The 5,783-nt window shown below is 49.2% G+C and overlaps 1 pseudogene; it reads left to right on the top strand.

The window, feature by feature from the left end:
- Nucleotides 1-549: 549 nt before the first annotated feature.
- On the top strand, nt 550-5,451 carry LOC147959902 (uncharacterized; annotated as a pseudogene).
- Nucleotides 5,452-5,783: the final 332 nt, after the last annotated feature.

Below are 5,783 nucleotides of genomic sequence, written 5' to 3'. Positions count from 1 at the left end.
GCTAGTTCTCGCCCTCCGCCGCGTTTGTTTGCCGGTCCGGTCCGGCGGGCTGCCGGCCCTCCCCCTGGCGCTTCCTCATCGGGGATGGGGGACGGGATCCCGCCTCCCCCTCCTCCTCCCCCCTCCCTCCCGCAGCATCGCCCCAACTCCTCCGCCCCAAGTAACCCTTCTGCGCTCACCTGCTTCGCTTGTCATAGGCCTGGGCATTTCCAATCTAGATGCATCAACCCCCTATTCTGCCTGATCTGTCGCTCCGACGGGAACCTCACAGTCAACTGTATGAATCGCCAGAAGCCTCCTTCCTTCCTCCAGCTCAGTCTGGGTCTTCCTGGATGCACCTTCTTTGCTATGGATAGCGATCTGCCTATCCTGGAGGCGGCCCCTTCACTCACAAATGTTGTCATAGTCTCGGTCAAAGACCAAAAGATTTCGTCCCAAACTCTGCTTGAAGGGCTCCGAATCTGGGATGTTGAGGGTTGGGATTGGCAGGTTAATCAGCTGTCTGACTATTAATTCTCTATTGTGTTCTCTTCCAAGGACTACCTTCGTATGATTGCCTCTTGCACTAGCTTCACTCTCCCTCTCAATCAACTGGTGGTTTCTGTGAAGCCTGCTACTTGTAATGGAAAAGCGGTTGGTCCTCTCTCTCAGGTCTGGGTGCTGGTGGATGATGTGCCAGCAGGGCTTCGTTCTTCTTCCTTCCTAATGGCGTTTGGCGTCTTAATTTAGAAGCCTGTGGAGGTGGATTCAGAGTCGCTAGAAAGGGTTGGCCCAGCTCGTATCAAGATATGGTGTGTTGACCCGATATGTGTTCATGGCTCTATTGACGTTTTTCCTTTGCCCAACGGTGTCAGGCTTCGTGTGCGGGTCGAAGGGGCGGATGCCTTCCACCCTCCACCTTCTCCTCCACCCCATCCAACCCATCGGACAAGCACCATAAGGAGGGGGATGGCTCCTTGGGTGGTCAAAACCCTAGTGATGGTTCTAACTTGCGGTTCACTCAATCTGATGGGATGGGTTGGCTGATTCGGAGCGGGAGTTATTCCAATCTCAGGCTCCTGTTGACTTGGCCCCACGTGAGTCGGTGGCGGTCCCTCCTACTGATTCCCTGAAGCCAGCTGCTGATGATGTGTTGCTTAAGAAACAGCCTATTTCGGCCACCCCCATCTCTGGGGCCTGCTCCAACCTTCCGGGCCGTCCTATCTCCCCCACCCGTTCCGGAATTGAGGACCTGCCCATCTCCCCTGCCCGTGATGATGTGAGGTCGCAGTCTAAGAGGAAGAAGAAATCGTCAGTCCGCAAGTTCTCGGCGAAGAGCAGGGCCTCCTCGGGCTCTAAGCAATCTATGACTGGTGTCTGCCGCCGCCTTGACAAGGACCTGGGATCGATGTCACGCTCGGGCCCCGTTCCTGCTTCTCCCATGGCCCGGTCTCCTTTGATTCGTTCGCCCACTTCCATGGCTCGCAAGGGAAGGCGGGTCAGTGATGCGGGCGGATCTATCTTGGAGCGGGCGGAGCGGCGGGCTGCTGCTAAGGATCTGCCCCCTTCAGGTAATCATCTTGGTCCTCTCCCCCCTCTTCCCCGATTCGGCTTGTTCTCCCGTCTCTTTCTGATGATCACTTGTTAAATATTATGTCTGATGTGGGTGTGTCGGTAGATCCCGAGGTAGGCTCCCCCCTTTCTCTCCTCTCTACTATCCAGGCTAACGAGTTGGCTCAGGTGGCCATTGCTAAAGAAAAAGAGGCAGTTGCCTCTTCGGCTACAGCTTCGGAAGGTGTCCGGGCTCAGGTCGATGGTGTGGAGGTTGGTAGTGGCCAACCCCATCCTTCTTCTTCCAGAAGGGGCCCTGTTAAAAGATCTAAACCCTGCGTGGCTCCTAGCAGGTCCAGTCTCCGTATTAAAAACTTTTCTTATAAATGAAAGCCTTATTTTGGAACATTAGAGGTTTCGGTGCTAGGGGGCGCCGCGACCAAATTAAAGACTTGATTCGTGGTAACAACATTGACTTGGTTGGGATGGTTGAAACCTTTAAAGAATCCTTCTCCCCTAACGAACTTTCTGCCATCGCGAGCATGGATAGATTTGATTGGCATGTGCTACCTGCTTCCGGTCATTCGGGAGGGATCTTGATTGGCTCAAAAAAAGATATGTTCGATTTTGTGGCCTTTGGTCATGGTGTTTTCTAGGAAAGCACGGTAGTCTGTCACAAAGCCCTCAATATTTTATGGGAAATCATCGTAGTTTATGGCCCGGCTGACCATTCGCTTTCCTCCTTATTCTTGGACGAGCTCTCTGCTAAGATTGAGGCATGTAATTTACCGATAATTATCGATGGGGATTTCAACCTCCTTCGCTCTCCTGCTGACAAAGGTAATGACAATTTTTCCTGGACGCTGGCGAACGCTTTCAACGACTTCATTAGCACCAATGCTATCCGCGAGTTACCTAGGATTGGGGCCCGCTTCACTTGGTCTAACCATCAGGCCAACCCGATTAGATCTGTGCTTGATAGAGTTTTTATGTGTTCTAGTTGGGATTCTCTCTTTCCACGGGCCTCCCTGACCGCTAAATGTATTGTTGGCTCGGATCACACCCCCTTATTCTTGATGGTGGGCTACATCAAGATAGACCTCCTGCCATATTCCAATTTGATGCCTCTTGGCTGCTTGTTGAAGGGTTTTACGATCTGCTTGCCTCGAAGATTACTCATCTTCTATCCACTAACCCTTGTTCCTTTGGTCCACTCGATGATTGGCACTTTTGCTCTTACAATTTGTGCAAATTTCTTAGAGGCTGGTCCCGTAATCATGCTGCAGAGGAGCGTCGCTCGAAAGACGCTCTCGAATCTCAAATCTCGGCCCTTGATTGTTCAGCTGATTCTTTTGGGCTCTCTGAAGATGGGTGGTCTTTGCGATACAACCTTGAATCTGCCTTGATGCATTTGCATCAACAGGCGGAAATTTATTGGCGCCAGCGGGGCACGATTAATTGGACTCTAAAAGGGGATTACCCCACGGATTATTTCTTTGCTATCGCTAATGGTAGGAGGAGGCGTTGTGGTATTAACAGCCTAATCATTAATGGTGTGCGGTGTTCTGACCAGTCTGTTATCCTCTCTCACGTGGTGGAGTTCTTCTCTTCGTTATTAGGGTCCAAACCTCCCTCGTGATTTTCTATCTCCCCAACCTTGTGGGACCACAATATGAAAATTTCAGCCGATGAAAATGCTGAGTTGTTGATGCCCCTTTCTGATAAGGAGATCTGGGATGTGATTAATTCTGCTAACCCGAATGCTACTTCTGGGCCGAATGGCTTTTCGATTCCCTTCTTCTGGAAGTTTTGGCCTCAGTTGAGGCAGCTGATTTGTAATGTTATTCAGGGGTTCTGCCTAGGCACTATAGATATTTCTCACCTCAATTACGCGGTGATCACCCTGATTCCCAAAGTAAAAGGTGCTGAGCTGATCTCCTAGTTCAGACCCATTGCGCTTATCAATAATTTTGCTAAGTTTCCTGCTAAGGGATTTGCTACCCGCCTGTCTCCTGTTGCGCATAGAGTTATCAGCCCCTACCAGTCAGCTTTCATCAAAGGGCGCTTAATATTAGATGGTATCCTTTGTCTTCATGAAATAGTTCATGACTTGAGGATTCATTATTCTAAGTCCATTATTTTAAAACTAGACTTTGAGAAGGCCTACGATTCGGTCAGTAAGCCTTTTCTCAGGAAGGTTCTTCTAGCGGAAGGTTTTGACGGGGCGTATGTTCATCGTATTATGCAGTTGGTCTCGGGGGGGCCACACTGCGGTCTCTATGAATGGCCATATTAGTAATTTTTTTGTCAATGGCAGAGGCATGCGTCAAGGGGACCCTGCTTCTCCTGTCCTGTTCAATTTTGTGGCCGATGCCTTTTCTCACATTCTATCCAGGGCAGCTCAGCATGGTCATATCCTGCCTGTGGTCTCTTTCATCTAGTCCCTGATGGTGTCACTCACTTGCAATACGCTGATGACACCATTATAATGGTTGAATTGAATGATGCATGCATTGCCCACCTCAAGTTCATCCTTTTATGCTTTGAAGCCGTCTCGGGTCTTAAAATTAACTTCTCCAAAAGTGAGGTCCTAGTTACTGGTGTTGATGATGCGGAGGCCTTGAGAGTGGCTAGGTTGCTTAACTGTTCCCTGGGTTCCTTCCCCTTCAAATATCTGGGCCTTCCCATCTCTCCTGTTCTGCTACACTCTAAGGATTTTGCTCCGGCTGTTTCTAAGGTGGAAACAAGGTTCTCCCCTGGAGAGGTAGATATAACACCAATGCTGGCAAAGTGGCTTTGATTAACGCTTGCCTCTCCTCCCTCCCTATGTTTCTAATGGGCTTCTATATCCTATCGGCTGGTATTCATGCCGGTTTTTACAAGCACAGGGGTGCATTTTATTGGAATGCTGCTGACAACAAACGGAAATATAGGCTGGTTAAATGGAAGCTCATGTGTAGGCCTAAAAACCTTGGGGGGTTACGGATTGTCAACACGATGGTCATGAAAAAATGTCTTCTAATCAAATGGTGGTGGAAAATCATGACTAGTGGGGCTGGTTCCTTATGGTACTCTATTCTTAAAGCTAAATACTTCCCACATTCTAGCCCGATGTTTGCAGTGGCCCGGCGTGGCTTCCAATTCTGGAAAGACCTTGTTAAAGTCAGACCTTTATTCCTGGATCATGTGAAGTTCAATGTTGGTAACGGTTCCTCGGTTCGTTTTTGGCGTGATTGGTGGTGTGGTGATACTCCTCTGGTTGTTAGCTTTCCGGTTCTTTTTTTGTTTTGTCCTAATCCGGAGATCTCCATCGTGGAGGTGGCGGCTAATAATTGGGATTTGGCTTTTCGTTGTTCCTTGTCTCCTAAAGAGTTGGATGACTGGAAAAGACTCTCTGCCTTGTTCCCCTTGCTCTCGGAGACGCCGTATACGGTGATCTGGCCTCATTCTCCTTCTGGTCGTTTTTCAGTTAAATCCTTGTATTCTAGGCTCATCGGAGGTTCCCCTTCGAATAGATTTTCCTGCATCTGGCGGTCCAAAGTTCCTCCTAAGATTAAAATCTTCCTCTGGCAGGTCTTTAGAGGTCGTCTCCCTACGGCCGACCAAATTCGCAAGCGGAACGGGCCGGGATCGGCTTTCTGTGCCCTATGCGGTGCCACGGAGGATACGAATCATATCTTTTTTCATTGTGTGTTGGCTAAGCTGGTCTGGAGCTGTGTCTGTTCATGGCTCCAGGTTTCTTGGAATCCCTCCTCCTTTCATGAGCTGAGAAACCTTGCCAGCTCGCTGGTTGGAGTGACTGAGAAGGTTTTCTGGGTTGGCCTGGGTGCGATATGCTGGTCTTTGTGGACGATCAAGAACAAATTTATGATCGAGCATGTCTTCACATCTAAGGCTGCTGACGTTTTTGATGACTTGTAGATTTTTGCAATAAGTATATGAGTTCTTTATGACTAATGTTGAGTCCATGGATTATACGCACTCTCACCCTTCCATCCTTGCTAGCCTCTTCGGTACCGTGCATTGCCCTTTCTCACATCGAGAGTTGGTGCAAACTTCGCCGGTGCATCCAGACCCCGTGATATGAAACACTCTGTCACACATAAACCTCCTTATATCTTCCTCAAAACAGCCACCATACCTACCTATTATGGCATTTCCATAGCCATTCCGAGATATATTGCCATGCAACTTTCCACCATTCCGTTCATCATGACACGCATTCGTCATTGTCATATTGCTTTGCATGATCA

The sequence above is a fragment of the Triticum urartu genome, chromosome 7A (genome assembly GCF_056163025.1).
Source record: "Triticum urartu cultivar PI428250 chromosome 7A, HENAU_Tu73, whole genome shotgun sequence".
NCBI classification, from domain to species: domain Eukaryota; kingdom Viridiplantae; phylum Streptophyta; class Magnoliopsida; order Poales; family Poaceae; genus Triticum; species Triticum urartu.
Note: the sequence above shows the minus strand (reverse complement) of the source record. Positions and strands in the feature narration are given on the sequence as shown.